This window comes from Chenopodium album, chromosome 5 (genome assembly GCF_948465745.1).
Source record: "Chenopodium album chromosome 5, dcCheAlbu1.1, whole genome shotgun sequence".
In the NCBI taxonomy this organism is placed as follows: Eukaryota; Viridiplantae; Streptophyta; class Magnoliopsida; order Caryophyllales; family Amaranthaceae; genus Chenopodium; species Chenopodium album.
In genome coordinates, this window is record NC_137838.1 from 51,981,055 (window position 1) to 52,003,684 (window position 22,630).

General features: G+C 36.9%; 1 long non-coding RNA gene across 1 annotated transcript; it reads right to left on the minus strand.

Annotated features, from left to right (window-relative positions):
- Positions 1–19,345: 19,345 nt before the first annotated feature.
- LOC145630734 (uncharacterized) lies at positions 19,346–21,733 on the minus strand. Its single transcript, XR_014112222.1, has 2 exons — positions 21,471–21,733; positions 19,346–20,437 (listed from the first exon to the last, which is right to left on the minus strand). It is a non-coding gene; the product is annotated as an uncharacterized LOC145630734 (long non-coding RNA).
- Positions 21,734–22,630: the final 897 nt, after the last annotated feature.

Below are 22,630 nucleotides of genomic sequence, written 5' to 3' on the forward strand. Positions count from 1 at the left end.
TTTCGAAATTCCACCGTGTCACGGTGGAAATTTTCCGTGACACGACAGAGTTTCCCGTGGCGCGGCAGCCCCACCCCCCCCCCCCCCCTTTTTTTTTTTCTTTTGCAGGTCCACCGCACCACGGTGGACCGTGCCGTGACACGGTGGACAGTCCCGTGTAGCGGCAACCATTCCCGTGCCACGGTGGATGCTGACGTGGCACGGGAATTTTTTTTTTTTTTTTGTCGTGACAAGGGAACTTCTCCCGTCAGACGGGATAAAATCACGTGTCACGGGAATATTTTACATTTTTTTTTGTTGCCGTGACACGGGAACTTCTCCCGTCAGACGGGATAAAATCCCGTGTCACGGGAATATTTTACATTTTTTTTTACAGGTCCAGGTCCACTGTGCCACGGTGGGCTGTGCCGTGACACGGTGGACAGTCCCGTGTCGCGGCAACCATTCCCGTGCCACGGTGGATGCTGACGTGGCACGAGAATTTTTTTTTTTTTTTTTTTTTTTTTTTTTTTTTTTTTTTAAAAAAAAAAAATCTATAATTTTGAAATTCTACTTGTTTATTTTTAAAGGGAGGATATCATCCGACTTACTCCGAAAAAAAAAAACGACACAAAAACAAGACTTCCCTAAAATACGGTCAAAAAAGTGGTGCACGACTTAAAGCAAAAAAAGTATGTGAACACGACATGTGAGTGATTAAGTGAGGTTATAGACGCGTGTTTTGACCGTAAAACTAGACACGACACAAAACTGGACACAACATTCGCACAAAAATCGAAAAAAGGACTGATAGGACACTTTTCTGGGCACCGTGTCACGGTACAGACTGTCGTGACACGGTGCAGTCTGTCGTCAGACGGTTGACAGCCCCGTGTCATGGTACTGTTCACCGTGGCGCGGCAGAACATGCCGTGACACGGTGCGCAGTTCCAGTTCAGTTTTGTGATTTTTCCAGATTTTAACCGATTTTAGATCCGTACTAATTACTATGTGAGAATAAGAACCCTCGGTCATGGGTTAAACAAAAGAGCAAACACATGAAGGTTAGCACCAAACAACCACATAGCATTTAGGCACGATGATGTAAAAAAGTTCGCAACCTAGAGTCGAGATCTATGTTCAACTATTGGTCAAGCTTTGGGTGTCAAAAGGGTACCATGGTTAAGAGTTTGGACGCGTTAGCAAGGCAGCCTCCCTTGAGGGTGTATGCCAACGGGCGGCTCCGCGAGTTCGTGATGAAATCGAACTCGACTCCATGGTTTGGGTGGATTTAATAACTCGGATGAACCCTTATTGCCATGAGCGTTTTTGGGTCGATAGAGCTTAAATCCCCCGGGGCTAAGACGCATGTAGAACACATACGTTTTTTCAGAAAAATCGAAGGAAGTCGACTGTGAGGAAAGAAAATAAGCCACCGGACTGATTTTAGGACTGCCGTGACACGGCAAAAATTCCCGTGTCACGGTACTGTGCACCGTCAGACGGTGCACTGTACCGTGACACGGCAGATTCTGCCGTGGCACGGCAGTTAGAAGATCTGTTTGGTACCCTGTTTTCCTTCGCGCGCAACCAAGTTATCCAAATTTTCTTACATGACAGACCTGAATGCGACGTTAAAACGTCTATGCAGATGCAAAAATGCCAAATTAATCACAGGAATATTTTTCAAGAATCTTTCAAGTCTCATCCACTCATCTTAATTAAATACCGATCACTCAAATCGATAAATAATTAAGAATCCTCCCCAGCGGAGTCGCCAAATCGTAGGCGTCGTTCGAAGTGCGGCTACGTTAAAAGCATGTGGTGAATATGCTTGGCACTCATAGGAAGTGGGAATTGACATAATACGATTAGGGACAAATAAAGTAGGGAGCCGCCAACATATTTTTAAGGAACTTGTAAACCGTTCACAGATCATAAAAAGGCAACCACGATAAGGGACAACGATAGGCAACAACGATTGACCCGTGAAGGTTACACCCCATTCATAATCCATGAGATTACTAACTCCATATGGTTCAGAACCACGAAAGGAGGATCGGGGATGATGGTACGAAGTGAGTCATGGAGTCACATTCGCCCGTATTGGCCTCTACTCGATTCTTATATTAAAAAGCATTCCTGTGATCTCAAAGGCATACAAACAATAATTCAATTCGCTCCAAACTATTATTTAACTAAATTGGTTTAATATTAATGCACACATAATTCTAAAATATTGGTGATCACTTCAATTAATAATAAGATTAAAAGGATCCTAAACCGGTTGTCCAAATTATCTTATTAGGCGTGATTTTCAATTACATATTCCCTTTAACATGCAATATGGTGATCAATAATAGAATAACATTAATATTAAAACCAATTTAATCACAATTCCAACAACATAAAATCGTTAGAAAAATAATAAAAATAAAAGGAGCATGACTCTTACTTTGATTCTGTTTGTTTGCAACTACAAAATAATAAACGAGTTAGTAACTTCAAGAAAATAATAAAACGACGATTAAATAAAATTAAATAAAGTAAAGTTGATTTTGGGGCCAAACCCTCAAACAATTCTACCTTTCACGCCTTGGCTTAAGGATAGAACCACGAGTAAAGTATGGACTCCTTTGAGTACTTGAAGAAGGAATTTTGAAGTGAAAAGGGTAGGCTAGTGTTTAGGCTAAAGCATAGAAGAGAGAAAATTAAATCAGAGGATTACTCGGTGCCCCGTTCATCAGAAATGAGGGGGGTATTTATAGGGAAAATGTGCTGAGGGAGCACACGGAACCCTAAAATGATAAAAACCCTAAAAAAGTATCCCGTGACACGGTCAAACTGTACCGTGACACGGGAAGCCCCACCGTCAGACGGTACACTTTCCAGTGACACGGTACACTTTTGGCGTGACGCGGGAAATTTTCAGAAAACGGGATAGAAAACGCGTCAAGGGTTTACGCGGAAAAGACACGGAATGTCCCGTGTCACGGAAGACCTCCCGTGTCACGGGAAATCCCACCGTCAGACGGGAAGGATTCCCATGACACGGTAGGTACCTGCCGTGGCGCGGGAAATTCCTGCCTGTTTTTCCGTCTAAATATATTTTTAACCCTAATTTCCTTCGGCATTTTAAGTGCCGATTGGCAATTTCGGGCCTTTTCTGACTTTTTATTATTCGGGCTAAAATAAGAAAATAATTAAATAAAATAAATAAAGGGTTTGGGCCAAAAATAAATAATAAAACAATAAAATAAAAAAGGTTTGGGCTAGAATTAATTAATAAGTTTGGGCTGAAATTAAAACTATGCTTTTACCAAACATCAAGACTAATCCATGGACTGTTCAAAAATATGAATTTAATAAAATACGATTTTTTAAGCACTCTCGGGATTAAATACTGAACCCGACCAATAGTGGCGTTGAAAGGTTGTTCATCATCGGGTTTGGTTTTGGGGAGACATTTTTAGGTGTCTACAGGGAGGCAACCCGTATTTCTTGCTTTCTAGACTAGTTTTTTTTATTATTTTTATTATTAATTTTTTTTAGAGAGGTGAGGAGAGTGAAATTTTACCTTTCATAAGTGTTTTTGTACAGGTTTTAGATCATAAAGTAAGGAGTTTTCAAGAGAAAAAATTTAAAGAAAAAAGAACCATCCGATTGGGTACGGGCCCGATCGGGCGAGGCTCGCCCGATCGGGCGTGCACCTAGAGGTTAGAAATCGAGCAAAACATGCCCGATCAGGCAAGGAGTCCCGATCGGGCGCGCAAGGAAGGAAGAAAATAAAGGGAAATTTCGCCCGATCGGGCGGAATTTTGGAGAAATTGAGTGACACAAAAAGAAATGTCGGGAGAGCAAAATGGCGGTTTTAATGTTCGAGTTCGGGCTCGATCAGGCGGAGGTCGCCCGATCGAGTGCGCACTTCATATTTCAGCAGGACCAGCATACGCCCGATCGGGCGTGCCTAATTTTCTGAACGGACATATATTTCTTTCTCCTCCTTTCTTTTATTTTTCTTTCTTACTTCTTCTTCTTCATTCACACTTTCTCTCTCTAAAACCTCTATTTTCAAACCTTCAAACTCACTTTCCTTTCAAGATCTCCTCAAATTCATCCATCAAAACTCAAATTTTTTTTACATATTCTTAATCCTTACACCTTCCTCTAAATTCTCCACTAAATTTCTACCACTTTCTCTCAAGATTTTTCAAAACCCTTAGAGAGAGAAAGCTTCAATTCCTAACTTTTTAACTACAAATGGCTTCAAAGAGATCTAGACAACAAAGGGGTGAAAGTTCTAGGCAACAACAACAACCGATGGTCGACCCAGAGCTTCAAATACCGGGATGGGAGGAAGTTGTTATCACCTCAACGGAACAACGAGCTAGGATGCTCAACCTCATCCAGAGGCAGGTAATCTCTACTCGATTTGTTCATCATCCTACATTGTCTAGGCTAGGTCTTGATAAACCTGGAGAGAAATTGTTTAAAGGTATAGGAATGAGTGGATTTTTCCAAATGCATTATGATACCTATGATTATTTGACATTAGAATTTATTTCTAGCTTCAATTTTATTAAAACTAATGCTTTAATCACTCATGTCCAATTCCGATTGCTAAACAATGATGTGCGATTAACTTTAAAAGAATTTGGTAAATTGTTTGAGCTTAAATCGGACAAACCTATTGAACCCTCCCAAGACCACATTGTTGTGGTCAATAAAAGACTCACCGGGGAGGGTTTGCTTAACCTCCAACATGCCAAAGGAACATGGATTCAACATCCCGTCCCAAAGTTTTGGCAAAGGTTTGCCGGCCTCACAATCTTTGGGAGGCATGAACCGACAAACTTTAGGAGGGATGAACTTGAATGTTGGCTTCCTATATGATTCGTAACGCTGAAAAACTAAACATACCACATATGATAGCCCAACATTTTCAAAGGGCGGCCAATGCGGCCGAGGGGGGTAGGTCTAGGGTGCCTATCTACTTTGGGGGGTTGGTGACCCATATAGCTGTGAAACACCTAGGATGGAACCCGACCGGGCATAGAAAAGTGGAGGGTTATACCCTCATGGACCTAGCATACTTAGGGGAGCTTAACTGGGTGCAACCTATGGGCGGTGAGACTTGGTGGATAGTCCACCGGGAATCGGGTAGGAGAGACCAAGCATTTACACTACCCAACCCCGCCTTGACCAAATTTGAGAAGGGGGAGCCTTCTTACACTTTTGAGATAAACAGCCAAGGCGAGGTTCAAGAACCTCACTTTTCACCACAACCCCACCATTCACCCCAACACCATTCACCACATTACCAACCACCACCCCAAACCTACACCTATGGCATACCCACCTCCTTCGTCGATTATAATATCAACCCCCATGCCCCTTATGACTTTTTGGCTTTTAGGAGCCAACTTGATCGCATAGAGAGAGGGAAAGGGAGAGTGGAGGGCATGGTGCAAAACCTAGACTCTAGGTTTGGCACTTTAGATAGGAGGGTAGATCATGTAGAGAGGAACCTCGGGAGGGGTTTATACCCTATGTATGACGACTATGCACGCCGAGGGGCTATTCCCCCCGAGGCATTAGTTCCCGATTGGTTCCAATACCCCCAAGGAGGGTATTCGACCCCCGGAGCTTTTGGTACTTATGTGGAATACTCTTCAGTCCATGGTTATGGGGGCGATGCTCCTTTTGGGGGTATGGGGGGGGGAGTGTAGACCCTAACTACTTTGCAGGTGGTTTGGGCTATGGTGGTGTTGGTACGAGCCAGGGTGGTGCCGACTCGAGTTACGGAGGAGGCTACCAGAGGATGGATGCGGATGATGACGAGGAGTAGCTTCTCCTAGCTACACTCCCAAGGCAATGAGGGCATTGCTTGATTTGGCTTTGGGGGAGATTTCTTGTACATATGGTAACTCTTTCTCTCTTTTCTCTATTTATTGCTTTTCTAGTATATATTTTATTGCTTTCTAGTGTGGTTTTTATTGCTTTCCTTTATGAAAAAATACAAAAATTGAAAAAATAAAAAATTTAAAAATACGTTCCAATGAATTGTAAATCATGCTTCCTTGTGTCCCATACTTGGAAAATATTGTTTTGATTCTTGGTATATGATAATGAGCTTTGTGAATTTGTTGATCATGATTTGAAGTTTAATTGTTTGGATGCCTAAACATGCGTCAATTTTGCCAACTACTTGTGAATATAGCGCTTGACTAGTTGATTTGGTCAGGAATTGTGTGATAGTTCCTGGTATGTCAAGGAATTTGAGTATTGGTTTGCAACTATTAGTAATGTTTGTATGGCTCAATATTATGCACATTGAGGAGGACGAAGGCATTTGTTCTCTTAGGTAGCCTTCAGACGATATTAGATACATTTGTTCCCTTCTTGTTACCCATGTTGTTGCTTGTGCCCTTTTTATTGTTTATTTAGCCACATTAAGCCTATATGAGCCCCATTGGTTACTAGTCCCAAGCTTGGCTTGGGGGAGCTATTAGTTGGTGAGGTGAGGGAGTTGTGGTGTGCACTCTATTTGCACAATGAGGGAATAAAAGAAGAGTGATTGTTCTTTTGATATTATGATTGGAAAATATTGATGTTTTGTGTTTCAAAGTTGAAAATTTCCAATGTGAGATATAAAGAAAAAAAAAAGAGCAAAGAAAAAATTGTTTCAAATGTTCTATGTGAAGGTTGCTCAAAGAAAAAAAAAAGAAAGTTCAAGTTTGAAAAAAAAAAGGAAAGAAAAAAAAAAGAATAAGTAGTTCAAAGTTTGTTTCAATTCACTCTATTTCATATTATCATACTTTGTGAGTGAATATGTAAGTGTTGGGATTGTGTTGTGTATATGATTGCTTGGTGAATTTTTGTGGAGTTAAGTTGTGATTGGAGATGTTTTGGTCATCACTTGTTTTTGACCTTGGGTTTTATTAGGATATGGCTCCCTTAAGCATGGCTTTACTCTCACATTTTCCTAAATTTATCCTACCCTTTATTCTAGCCTTACATAACAAGCTTTAAAGACCTTCCGACCTTTGTGCATAAGAGTTGTAGGAATGTGAAAGTGTTGTTTATCAATGCAAGTTATGATTTGACATATTTTGAGTCGACTAGTAGGTTGAGCGTACATTGTTTTAAACACACGAGAGTGTGAGTTGGGAGGGCATTGTTCACATATAAAGGGGTTGGTTGGAGAGCGATCGAGTACATCTTTTATCGCCACATAAATGAGAGTTGAGTGTGTGAGCACTAGTCTTGAATTCTATATGCTCATGTGGTTTGCTCTACTTAACAATTGTTGGGGTGGAAGAATGATTAGATGAATGAGATTGATTGACATTGAATCATGTTCAATAGATTTGCCTTGAATCGTTTATGCTTGATTTTGTTTACTTGGGATGAAGCATGTTTTATATTTTCATTGATGAGCTATTTTCTTAGGTACAAGCAAAGGTTTGGTTTGGGGGAGTTTGATATGTCCAATTTATATAGTGTTTTACCCTCGTCCCTTGGCCATAATTAGTGGTGTTTTTGGCTCTTTAGAGCCACTTTTATTACTAATTAATGTTTTCTAGTGTTTTTGTAGTTTTGCTTGAGTTTTGTAGGAAATTGCACATTTGGAGCGTTTTCTGGGTTTTTCATGAAGCAGCTATGAACATTAGGAGGACACGACCATCTTTGAAGCCCAGGACCGGTTAAAGCTGGTGATTAAGGGCTCGGTATGTGATACCGGGGCATTTGGATTGAGTATTCAAGACCCGAAGAGGAAATCCGGATTGGGCCAAAGAATCGAGCCCAATCGAAGTTCAAGCCTCGAAGAAGAGCCGGGCCCGATCAAGCAAGCTTGCGCCCGATCGGGCGGGCGCGCACAAGGATGCACCATCAAGAAGGCGCGCCCGATCGGGTGAGCGTAAGCTCGATCGGGCGCGGCTGCCCAGGAAGAGCGAAGGAAAAAAGGCGGGCCCGATCGGGCGGCCCTTCGCCCAATCGGGCGTGTGTTTTTGAAACTGAAGTTTTAGTTTTCAATTAGGATTTGTTTTAGGGAGGTTTAAGTACGATTTTTGTACGTAATTTTGATTACCTTCTTTTTTAGACTTTCTCTCTCTACTTAGAATATTTTCTCTCTCTTAAATTCTCTCAACTTTGTTCTTAATTCCATTCCTTAATCCAGATTTCTTTTGGTAACAATTTCTTCTCTTTTAATTCAATTATTTTCTTTAATTCTTTCATCATGTTTTGTTTTATTGTTTTGATTAGTTTAGATTTGATTATGCTTGAGTAGTTTTATTTCTAGGGTTTATGGGGATCTAATAAATAATATGAAGGGGTAATTTGTGATTGTTGATTATCAATGCTTGATTAATTTCCTATTGATTGATTTAATGCTATGCAATTAGGTTTGGCCAGATTTAATTGTATGAGTTTAGCAATATTAATTCGAGATTCGAGAGATGAGAATTGATTTTTAGGCTTAGTTTCAATAGACGGACTAATTTATAAATGGTTAAGTCGAGATTCGAGAGATGAGATTTAATACCGGTAAATTAACTCCGTGATTGTAATACGTAGCGAAAGCCCTTTATAATTTGATTAATTGATGCATTGATGATTGTTTATTATGATTTACCCTGGAGTATTGTTTATTAGTGAACCTATGCCCTAGGTTTTCCCTTCATTGATTTACATCCCCTTTTTTATTCTTTTCCTACTTTTACCTTTAGTAGTTTAATAATTACTCTTTTACAATAAATTTGGTTACTTGATAATTTAGATTGCTTTTATTTAATTATGAATAAATTGACTTGTTTCCCTGTGGTTTGACCCTTCTTCCCTATCTACATAGTTAGTGGATTTAGGTCTTATTTTTTATTAGGTGAATACGAATTGAGCCTGTCAGCAACGACCGACAATTTTCCATGCTTGAGGAAATTTTTTTTGATGATGAGATTACAAGTCTCAGTGTATCGAGAACCTTGCGCCGTGAATAGTCTTCGCTTTGGGGGATGATCATTAAAGTTTGAAAATTGATGATGGTTTGATTGTCCCCGAACGTGGGCCATAGATAGTTCGCTTATCCCCGAATCTGGGATGTTGATGGTTCTCTTATCTCCGAACGTAGGCTGTAAATGGTTCGCTTATCCCCCGAACATGGACTGTAGTTGGTTTGATTGTCCCCAAACGTGGGTTGTAGATGGTTTGCTTGTCCCTGAACGTGGGCTGTAAATGGTTCACTTGTCTCAGAACGTGGGTTGTAAATGGTTTGCTTGTCCCCGAACGTGGGCTGTAAATAAGACCTGTAAAATGAAATTTGCCAAAGAACTTGTATATACTGTTATTGACTGGACCAAGGTTTATTTGACATGACATGACATGTGTATGACTTGTTATTCTATGTATATGTGTATTGAAAGAGTGTGTGCACAGAAACAAGCAACCAAAAATGCAAAAGAAAAAAAAATTTCGTCATTTATGTCATAAGATGATTGGATGGTACTGACTTTCTCCCGAAAAAGAAAGACGTGAAGAATGAATTTTTTATTTCAACTTCCTTCGATGAGAAAATTTTGAAAAAGTTTTTGAACTTCCCCAAAAGAAAAATATGAATAAAGAATAGAAGTTTAAAACTTCCTTGTCGAGCAAATAGAAAAAAGCAAGGTAAAACAAATAGATATTCTGTTCGTCAAATTGAATTGCTCGTCTTGAAAGTAATGTATGCATAATGAATGTTCTTAGGCTAGGAGGCTAAGGACAATTACATCATGTGACATGATCAATGAATGCAATTAGTGTAGGAATATAGATACTCTAAGCGCAATTTCATGAATAGTATTCATAAGCATCTAATAACAAAGATCATTGCATCACACATAAAGAATAACCTCCACTCATGCTAGTTATTCGTGACTGAAAGCTTCAATTAACCTTCTACGGAGAGGAGAGAAACGAACTAGCCAAAAATCACCACCACAAGGCACCAAGCGCCACCAAGGGGTGGTGGCCATGTGTATGAACAACGAGTGAGGGGGGAGGGGGAGGGCGTGCGTGAGGAGAGAAAGAGAGAGATTAGGGTTTTTGGGATTGGTTGCCTTGATTTCCAATTTACTGTGAGTGAATTGTGATTTCATTTCAACCCTAGGCATGAATCTTATTTATAGATCACATCTCTAAATAAGAACCCATGTTGTAGACACCCATTTGTCTCTCCCCAAAACCAAACCCAGTAATGAGTACCTTTCATGTCGAATCATAATCGAATGAAGTGAAAGTGTGGAAAGTCTAATGTTGCGGTTGGTTTTATTTCTTTTCTTTCTCTTTGTTTTTGAAAACCTATTTTATGAAAATAGCCAATCTAGTTTAGTTTGGTCCATGGAAAGGGTCCAATAATAGTGTAGTTGGATTGGGTTCGAAAGGATCTTTCTAACGATATATTATAAGCCCAATTCCGATGAATAATGAGGTAGTTATGGCCAAATTACTAAACTGGGCCTGGTTTGAGTTTTATATGCGGCCCAATGATCTAGAGGAGGGCTTATTATAATTTATCATTCCTAATGCAATTAGGATTGATTATGGTCTTCTAAGAATATTCTAGAAGGTTCTTTTGGATCGTAATGTGATTAACATTAATAATTGAATTTTAAGAGTTTTATTTAGAATAAAAGAAGTGTTTTTAAGGAAATTACAATTTTACCCTTCGTACGCTTAAATTTTATCAAAATATGAAAACGCGTAGAAAAACTGACTGCAGCGCCGCACTACAGGTTGTTGCCTGGCGACAGGCCTGGTGTCGCGGCGACACGTTTGTTGCTTGGTGACAGGCTCTGTTGTTTGGAGACAGGGGCGTGTTTGGTGACTGCGTTGTGTTTTATTCTTTTCGAAACTCTGATTCTTTTTTATCATAATCCGACTGATTTTCGTTATAAATAGCCTCTTAAAATCTCCGTTTTCAATCACCAACTCTCATCAAGAATATCTTGATACATTATCTCTCTTTCTAAACCAACCTTTTTACAAACAAAATTCCGCATTCACAAGATCTAGACACACCTAGCATAATTCGTAGTTGTCTTCGCCCTAGACGTGAAAGGTTTGACATTTCTGAGGGTTTGGTCCTAAATCTCTATTTCAATTATTTAATTTAATTTAATTGTTTGTTTTTTATTTCCTTGAAGTTACTAACGTGTGTATTTTGTTATTAGAAAGAGATACAAGGCATCCAAGTAAGTGCTTTAATTGTTTTCATTGTTATTATGATATAGAAATCATGTCTAGGTTGTTATTTTGATTCCTAGTATCATGTTAGGATGCTTTTCTTAGTATGATGTTTAGGGTGACAACAATAAATTCTTAGTATCATTTTTAGGGTAAAGAATATAATGTCAATTATGATTTCTATGATGCCTTTTATGGTCATTCCTAATATTCATGTTAGTATCATGTTAGGATTAAATATTTCATCTTTGATATTTAGTGACATGCTAGGGTTTGTTATTAATCTTGTTAGTATCATGCCTAGGATCTTGCTATTATTATGCTTCAACACGATGGTGATTATTTTTGTGATTCATGATTATTTTTATTATGATCATTATGATGATTGTGATTATGATTATTATTATGTTGCTTGATGATTATATTTATTGTTATTGCTTGATCACACCTTTTATGCATGTTTAAAGGGAATTTGTACTTGTAATCACGCTTAATAAGATAATTAATAATCTTGTTTAGGTTAATATGATTATAATTCAAGTGATCGCCAATAATAGTTTTATTGGTGCACTAATATTCAACCAACATAGATTAAACAGGTTTAGGGTAAACCTATTGATTGCATGTTAGTCAGAAAGCGCATCAGAATACGAGAAGAATAAATTAGAGGCCTATTATTAGGGCAGGTTCTTTCTCTTTTAGATTGGATTAGTACCTTAATCCCCAAACTTCCAGTTTTGGTTCCAGACCTATTGGAGTTAATGATCTTCTGGATCGTTAAGGGGTGTAACCTTCACCCTGTGTACGGTTTTACAAGTTCCTAAAACTTGTTGTTAACTCTTTTGCTCTAGCTTCCTTCCCTTAGGACGCCACCATGCTTAAGTGTATGATCACATGGGGTTCAAGTTTGGAGTAATGCTTGAAATATTCCCTACACATGTCAAGCCAAAAATCCTAACTCTAACATAACTACTCTAGCCTAATCCTATTCATGGTTAGTCATATCCTCATGAGGCCCATTAATGGGCCTCTAACTTGTTTAACCAAATACTCTTGTTGTATGACCTCATAGGATCCATTCTAGAGTTCTTTGGACTATTTGAGTAGCCCAAAGATCATTTATCATAAGCAATAGACAATGACGACCCAAAAGAATGAACTTATTATCTCCATAATAGTGATCCTTGATACATCTAGTAATTGCACTTATCGAAGACATAATTCCTTCACTTAGGTCATGGAGCTAAGCATCATATATAGTGTAAAAAAAACGATTTTTAACGTCACTTAGGTCTGGAAGCTAAGCACATATATAGATGAAGTGATTACTGGGTATTGCATAATAATGAACGTAGCTTAGGTTAAGGAGCTAAGCACGATATGCTTTGTATGATCACATATTATTGATATATAAATGTTGCTAAGCACATTATGCGATGCGTGAAATAATGAAGATTGCTCAGGTCAGGAAGCTAAGAAAGTATACAATGTTTCTTTTAATGAATGTTGTCTTGAAAGATGATGAAGCATGCGCAGTAGGGAAACAAGATTTCATGATAAAGGGTTCCTATGGAAAAGATGATATGGCTATGTATGTGTGAAAGAAGTGTGTGAAAGTGATACTAAGGTGAGGTTGAAAAGGCTATACATGGTGATGGAAATATATGTGAGAAGAGTCGAGATGGTGAATCTTTAGGCTAGGTAAGCTAAGTGACGAGGGTTCAAGCCCCTAATTCTTGCTCTATATGGGTTGGGATAAGCATGGGATATTCTTTGACTCAATCATGCATATGAATGTGGACATGAATGTGAGTATGAATATGGGCGCATCTCATTGTTAGGTTTCCTAAGTATCCGTTAGGAATCAGGCCAACTGTAGCTCTAACCGAATTTTGCGCAAGTATATGTACACCTCAAAGAGGTCATTCAAGGGTTATAATGTGGTTAAGTTGATGTTTTAAATAAGAAAAGGGTAAAAGGCTCAAGACCCGAGAGAATCCCCAAGATGTGCAGTGTAATTGCGAATTTGAAAATTTTGAATTTTGCAAGTTTATTTTCAACAAATTTTTTTAATTTTTTTCATTCTTTAGAATCAATGTGGGCAATCTCAGATCATTTGGTCCATCACTCAGTTAGAATTCATATTTCTGAGGCACGATTTCAAGCACTCATTGAGAGACGCAATATGAGACGTGTTCATATCAAAGACATTGGAACACTTGCCCTTTAACATTATTTTATTGTTGCTTTGTTGCTCTTTTTTTTTTTACTTGCTTCTTGAATGTTACACAAATTTCACACTTTCCCATCCAGGAGTTAGGTGAATGTGTGTGGGTTGTATAAAAAAGGTTAATCGTTAGGCGAGGCTCGAATTGGTTGATGAAGAAATGGATATGTGATTTAATGGTTAAAGGAGAAAAATGGGTTGCAAAGGTGCCTCAAATCATTGGTGTACATTGTGCTTAGTTTGACAATTTTTTTTTTATTTTTTTAATGAATGAAAAATGCTATATTGAGATGTAATGGAAATATGCTCGTTTTATTAATGGAATAAAGGTGAACAAAAACACAAACTTAAGAAGGGAAATCTATGCTAGACTTGAAAGGGGGAAAAGGGAATGAGTAAAAAAATGATCATGAAATCTTGCTCGAAGAGCTCGCCGTGCGCTCGTCTTTATTGCTGTTTATCATCTCTTGCCGCCTAGAGGGGGAGAAAGTTTATTGGCATCAACTAGATCTTTAATAACATCCTTAAAAATCCAAAATTATTCAATAGTGTGGCCCCTTGATGGAACTTGCAGTGGGCATTGGGATTCCACTTGGCGCTCCTTTCTTTAGGTTTTGGCTTTGGAAATGGCCCAATAGGTGTGATTAATCCTTGACCGTACAAGCGATCAAAGGCCGCATCATAAGTCATTCCTAAAGGAGTGTAAGTTCTCCTTTTATTGGGCAATGGAACATCAAGAGCTAACACTTCATTGAGATCGACCTCACATACATTGTTGGTAGTACCTTCGGGCTTAGAAAACAAAGAAGAAGGAAAGTTGTTCTTCTTGTTTTTTCCAAGTGTTATTATTGTTACCACCAGTATTCTTTATTAGCTCATCCTCAATATTTATGCCAATGTCATATACAGCTTTGAAAGTGTTCAAAGGCAAGAAATTTGAGATGTTGCCTGTACTTATGAGTCAGATTTAGGATGAAGAGGTGAATCATCTCTTTTTCTTTGGGAGGATCTACCAAGAGTGCAGATGTTTCCCTCGACTTGATTAGATAAGCGGTGAGGCCTTCATTCTCTTTTTGTTTGAGAATGGAGAGTTCACGTTTAGAAGTTATAGCTTAAATGTTACACTTATAACGATTCATGAAACTTTCGATGACATCTTGCCAAGTTCCAGTATACTTGTCATCTAGGGAATCATTGTTGGCAAGCATTCTCTAAGGAGAGAGGGAACACCGTAGGGAAGAGTGTTACATCCAATCCCTTGAGAGCCATGGTTGTAGAGAACGCCTTCAAATGGAATATTGGATTGTCAGTTAGCTTGAACTTTGGAATATCAGCAGTGGAGAACTTTTCAGGGAGCATGTCCTTTATATCCAAAGGAGTGGGAGGCTGTTCCACATAAGTAAAATCCTTAGAAATCTTGCTCATCTATTCTTTCAATTTGTCAAGGGTAGCAAAAGGGTGACCTTATTTTAATTGTTCCATGGTAGTGACTATAGTGGTAAGGGTTTGCATCATGGAAGACATTTCCTCGATGGATTTGTTGATGTTCTCAATATCTTCCTTAGTGGCAATTGGAATGACCTAAAAGTAGTTTGAAGATGATAAGTAATGTGGAGATGGCGAAATTTCTTTGAATACCTCTTAGATTTAAGAGATTGTTGCGGTAATGACTCGAACCATATTAATCTACCCCTGCTCCTTGACCGAGTACTGTGAAATAAAATAAATTCACTTAATGGTTTGACGCACTGATCGAAATTGAGAAAGGAAGAGGAAAGATAGACATTTGAAAACTAGTAAGACACACTCTAATCAACTCAATTTTATGACGGAAAAAGAGGTACGATCATAAATGACATGGTGCACGACTCGAGTCGAAAAATAAAGAGAGTGTATGGACTAATACTAGACCCGTGAGTGATTAAGTGATGTTGTAAGACTTGTGGTATGATCGTATGGCTAGTTATGTAAACAGTATCCAAACGTTTGATGTGTGGACCATAATAGCACGGAAGACCAAAAGGATCAGCTGACTGGACTAACCCTGACTGCCGTGACACGGTGCTGACTGCTATGACACGATGCTCACTACCGTGACACAATGCTGAATGTTGAGGGGCGGTAATCAGCTCCAGGTTTTGTTTTGTACATTTTTCTAGTTTTTTTTCAGTTTTAGAGTTTGCGCTAATTACTAAGTGAGTACGGTCCATTGGAATTTGTTAGTCATAAAATAAACCACCATAGACAAAGAAAGATCGTTAATGTTAGGATCTAAACTATCAAATACATACACATAGGGCACGTAGGTACAACGACTATTTCACCAAATGCCAATGAGCACTTTAAAAATTCACCAAATGCCATCGGACTTTTCAGATTCACCAAATGCCACTCCGATTTTTAAAAATTCACCAAATGCCATAAAATGACCAACGACCATTAACTCCGTTAGTCATTAGGGTTTAATCATGACACATGTCATGATATGATTGGACCATTTGTCTTAATTCATAAAAATTAAAAAAAAAACAGAAAATAAAAAAAAAACAAAAAATAGAAAAACCCCAAAATTTCCTAGCCACCTACTCACCATCGCCAAACCCTATCCCATCCCCTTATCTCGTAGGGAAACGGATGGTCACCACCTTAACCACCAACAATCGGCCGGCCAGCCTTTTAGCGCCCCTCCTGACCCACCACCGATCCCAAAAACCTGCCACACAAACTGCCCCGACACCATACACTACAACAATCTACCACTTTTGCCACGAATTATGCCACGGGAATTCTAAATTCGTGGCATAATTTGATCTAGGCACGGGAAAAATAAAGTCTACAAAAAACTTGATATGACAACAAAATACTATGCCACGGGTAAAAAGAAATTTATGGCTGTTTGAAACTTGTGCCACGACTAAATTTATTTATAGTGGCAGATAAACACTTATGTCACGGATAATTATGTTCCCGTGGAATATTGACACTTGTGCCACCACTAATATTATTCTCGTGGCAAACAAACACTTGTGTCACGAGTATTTTTTTGCCGTGGCATTCAGTCTAACACTTGTATCACATTAAAATTTAATTTAATGGCAAACATATATTTATGCAAACCCATCACATTGCTTTAAGGAAAATAAACTTAGTCTAACTCAATAACTCTTTCTACATAAATATTAGTTTTATGATTAAATATATAATTAATTGCAATAGCATTATTTGTATGAAATGATATGTATGGTGAATCTTTACCTATAGCAGCTTTTGTATACATCAGGTTTACAATAATGTTATTGTGCGGCGCAAAAGTTACCCGTAAATTCATCGAAGTCACCATTCTTGTCATAAAAGTATCCCTTTTCTTATTAAAGTTACCCTTTTAATTTTCTCACATAAAGTTACCCTTTAATTTTCTCACATAAAGTTACCCATGTCTTCACCAATATTTAATATTTAATTAAGGAAAAATTGATTTTTGCTACCTATCAAACACATCAAATTGAATTTTGCTACCTATCAAAACTTTTATTTTATTTTTCTACCTAACAAATGCCCTTTTTTTAAATTTTGCTACCACTGAACGGAACCCGTTAAGTGGGTCCATAACGACACGTGTCGTGTTATTATTGGCCAAAAAAATTAAAATAAATAAAAAATAAATAAATAAATTAATTAAATTAAAAAAAAAAGAAAAACCTAAACTACCCAGCCACCACCCCCGCGCCACCACCCCCTTCCCCCCCAACTCACCGCACCCCTCCCCGAAACCACCACCAGCGTCGCACCACCAGCCCCAACCCACCTGAACCCCCCCTCCCTTTCCCGCAACCGCGTCGCCCCCAAAAACCCAAAACCCAAAACCCTCGTCCCCAAAAAGGGTCAAGAATTTGGCCTTAAAAGGCCGAAATCGGCCGGTTAAGGCCACTGAGCCCCAAAACCGGCCGATTTCGGCCATTTGTGGCCAGATTCGTGGCCATGGTGGGATCTAAGGTTTTAGTTTTGGTGGTTTTTGGGGGCGACGCGGTTGCGGGAAAGGGAGGGGGAGGGTTCAGGTGGGTTGGGGCTGGTGGTGCGACGCGGGTGGTGGTTTCAGGGAGGGGTGCGGTGAGTTGGGGGGAAGGGGGTGGTGGCTGGGTAGTTTAGGTTTTTCTTTTTTTTTTTTTTTTTTTTTTTAATTTTTTTGGCCAATAATAACACGACACGTGTCGTTATGGACCCACTTAACGGATTCTTTAACGGATTCCTTAACGGTGGTAGCAAAATTTAAAAAAAGGGCATATGTTAGGTAGCAAAATAAAATAAAAGTTTTGATAGGTAGCAAAATTCAATTTGATGTGTTTGATAGGTAGCAAAAATCAATTTTTCCTTTAATTAATTGAAAGTTACCCAATAAGCACAAAAAAATAAAAGTAGTCAACAATTTACTCATGATTTTCTGAATTTTGCCGTTGATTTGATAAAATTCATCGATCCTCCCTAAATCAACCTAGATAAATGAAAAAACAAATACCTAATTATTGTAATAAATTTTCTCCCAATTAAAATAGAATGAAAGGGAAAAAGGATTGAATTGATTTGAGTTATATAGTGCGAAATCATATACAGAGTAGAGAAAGAGTGGAAGGAATTATGAAATTTTCATTCTTACCTTATTTAACATTAAAATTGGAGGAAAAGAAAATAGAAGAGTTGGGTTAATATTTAAGAGTTAGTCAAAGGTAGTGTAGAAGTGGAGGAAGATGTCAATCTTGTCATGTCTCAGTTTTCTGTTTGCTACCATTCAATAATTAATATAAATCGGATATTTTGAAATATATATATATATATATATACATATATATACATACATACATACATATATATATATATATATATATATATATATATATATATATATATATATGTACATATATATATATGTACATATATATATATAGTAAAATTGATGAAAACTTGATTATGCACTATTGTAATCATATGAAATTTACTAATTTACCCAAATAAGAAATTAAATTAATTATTTAAAAAAAAGTTGTACCTTAAAAATAAAAAAACAAATAAATAAAAAAACCTTAACATATAAATGGCCTAAAAAAATTTTATTTAATTTTTTTTCTCCTTTTTTTTTCATTTTGGTTTTTTTTTTTTAGCTTAGTTAATAACACAGTATAACATTCTTAATAAAAAAAAACACAGTATAACATATGCTTAGAAGAAAGTATTCTCATAGAACTTAGTATAACATTCTTAGGAAAAAAAACACAACATAACATATGCTTAAAAGAAAGTATTCTCATAGAACTAGTGTTAATTATACATTATAAATTCTGTACAAATAAATAGAAGATTCAAACAAGGTTGGAAAGCCTGTATAACAAAAGAAAACAACACTACAGCAGCAACATATGGACATTGGTTACATCGGAATGAATAATCTAGACAACTGTAGCAGATCATATAGACAATGAACAAAACCAACAACTCCAATATGAAGCGCATGTGTCAAAAAAAAAAAAAAAAAAGTATGAAGCGCATGTGTCCCATATAACCACATTGGTCCTAACATACTCGACACATAACCTGTAATATAAACTAAGCAAAAAGGGGCAGCAGTACTCCGCAAACTCAACATCAACAGTCCTGTTTCACCTTAAGTTACTTTCCCACATTTCCTAATCAAATTAGCAACATAGTTATAATCATCAACCATAAGTAACCAATTATTAGCAACATAAAATGTATTATTTTTTCCTCAAGAAAGGACATGTATGTTCACAAAGAAACATAGATGTTAGAGGAATACTTTCAGCATTCATAAGATAACATAACACCCAAAAAAGATCAACCAACCAAGTCCATGCAGAAGAACAAAAATTGGGAGATTAACGAATATATTTCCAAAAAAGGTCGAAGAAAACTGAAAACATTATAAGTAACCAATTATCAACATAGGTCATATGAAGTACAGTTTTTCATTAGAAATAATCATGGAATCAATGTTCTCCTATTATAAACCAAGGATCATACCAGAGTTAAACACGGTGTTGGACACAGGAGGACAATTAAAGATAGAACACTGTCTTTACTACTATATATACTCTGAAATAATTTATAAATCAGTTATAAAATCAAAACCTTCTTGAGGGAATCCATGGTGGGGGACGAGTTTCAGTAATATAGAAATAGTTGTACTTCTCACAATTAGCTTTGCCCCAACCATGAAGCACAACCAACACCAATATCTTATCCTTTGGCAGCTAAGGGTGATCAGCCTTATAAATGGTAACTCTTTTTGACAAGCACCCAAAACCGAGCTTATATATTAGAAATCAAGACCTTATTAGAGATGACAAGAGAAATTACAGAGTGGTGACAATCCTCCATCCAAATTAATTCTTCTTGTCAAGAGGTGGCTAATTTAACTAAGGATCTTTCCTGGGTTGGATGCTCGAGCAGTTTCGGCAGGGGGTAGTAGTCAGTTGCAATTTCAATTCTTATCAAGCCTGCTTCATAGGCACGGCTAATACCAAAAAGAAGAGCTTCTGCCTTAGCTTCAGCAATACCACATTTTCTGTCAATTTGCTTGCCCCCGGACATTAGCACATCACCCCATTGGTCACGTACCACCATGCCAATACCCACTTTCCCCTCAAAAATCACAGAAGCGTCGGTGTTTAACTTGAGCATCCCTGGTGCAGGAGGTTTCCAAGAAGCCTCAGCTGGTACCTCGTACTCAGTGGGAACAGGACAGTCACAATGCAAGCAACTTCGTAATCACCTAGCAGGCTAAGAGTTTTAGAGCAAGCAACACCAAATTCTTGTTTCACTCCTTCAAAAGTCCATAGGTTCCTTAGATTCCAGATTTTCAAAATGAACATAAGTATGATCTCCCTGGTACTATCCATTGTGCAAGACTTCATTATTACAAAACACCACTCTTCAAAATTTAAGTCATGCCACTTCTCAACTTCAAGTCTTAGGGGGGAAAGACGCCAGAGAATACTACTATAAAAAAAACCAACAATGAAAATGTATAAACCACAAAGATAAATCTTAAATCAGATAATTGAAGAATCCTATCGGTATTTATTGATGTCAATCAACTCATGTAGACATATCTTATTAATTAGTCTACTAATTTCGATACTTTATAGGTAGAGATTAAGAGGTGGCTGAAACTAATTTTAGTGCACTCACAACTTTCAAATTACAAGGGCCCAGTAATTTTCATGATTAATACAACAAAATTAAGACTTAATTCATTATAATTTCACAGACTCTCCTTCCAAATCATAAACAAAATCACTTCAATACTCTAAAGCTGCATACAACTATGCAACCGTTGGAGAGGTCTTTATTATTAAAGTGAACACGCTACATATTCATAATTAACTCAAAAACTAGTACTTCGTTTCTTTGGATTATTGTCAAATTTATGGCCTGTAAAACTAAGGAGTGAACAACCTTATATCACAGATAGAGAACTACTCATATCAAAGGTATAATTAACTCGAAAACTCAAAATGCAGTGATCAATTGAACTAAGCAACACCACGACCAAACCCAGTAAGCAGCAGCAGGAAGAACATGAACAGGATCAACAACCATTTTAACAAACCCAAGTGAATAGACACCACTCAAACATCAACGGTCGCTCAATCAATTTACAAACAACAGCAAATAAAATGTGAGGAATACTCTTCAATTTCTACAAAATTAACAATTATTAAATAAAACCCAAAATAATTAGGCTAAGCAATATAACCCAAAATAAATCAAATATTTTTCAGAAACCCGACGCAGATCTGACCTCAAATCACCAAGCAAAAACAACTAAATCAAGTAATTATTAATACATCAGCTATTTCGCTGATGGTGACTAGATTGAATACAAATTTCACTACCCATGGAAACCTCAAATTGATATCACTCATATATATAAAAAAAAAAATTAAACCAATAGAAACCGCAAATTGATTTGAAATATCCTAACTTTAGAGAAGTATTAAATTTCAGATCTTAGAGAGAAGGAAATTACCTATGAATTATAAATTTCCCACTTGAGTAGAGAATATAGTAGGATAGAAATGGAGTATGGAGTACGGAGTATGAAGTATAGTATGAAGTATGGAGTATAGAGTATGGAACAAAAGTGAAGGGTGATTTCCCATTAGAGAAGTCTTAGTGTTTTAGTTCGATTTTTCACATCTTTTTCTTTTCATTTTTATTTAATTACATTTACATGTACTTGGAGGAGTTGGAGGGAGTTTATCCGCCAAAATTACTTCTAGAAAGATGAATTTTCCCACAAGATTTTAACCAAGTTAAATTCTTTACTGATTAGGTAGGTAATTTTCCCTCCTAAATTTTTACTTAAAAATTGTAAAATTTATAAACAACTTTATTTGAAATAGTGTAATTCCATAACCGAGTTTCTCGTTATATATATATATATATATATATATATATATATATATATATATAGTATTTATAAATATAAATTCAATATGATATAATTAAGTATATTGTTGATATGAGCATAGTTGTAAAATTGCACTGCGATGATAAGACAAGCATATGAAGTAGGGAAATTTGATTCAAGTAATATAAATTTTTTACAATAGTTTAGTTGGGTGGATGTGTACAGCATAAATGATATAATTGAGCAGTAAATATGAGCATATAGTTGAAAAACTGCATACAAAGTAATAAGTTGCAATAGCCAAAGACTAAAATATTATGTTGTATGACTAGGTTTACTCTAATCGTATCAACTTTTAATTCGAGATAGTTTACCTTAAATTGAAAACCCTTTATGAGACGTACTTGATTAAAATAATTGAAACATGGTTGTTAAAACATCTTATCACAATAAAACTAATTACTTTGATAATGTTGTTAGTAAGTTTTTATGGGTCCATTAATTTTTTATGTTACTCTTTAACTCTTTCTTAGTTTAAATGGTTATTTAATCCTTTGGTAACTAATGAAAGGATATATACATATGTAATAACCTCATCAAATATTCAAATCTTAGTTGTAAGAAATAATCATAATATTATTCATTACTGACTTTATAGCAATGTTTTGTGTTGTTACATGACTTGTACTATGTTTTAGTGATTGAATGATTACCAAATTCACTTTAAAATCAATTAATAATATTTTAATAATTCAATGAAAGAATTCTATTCAAAC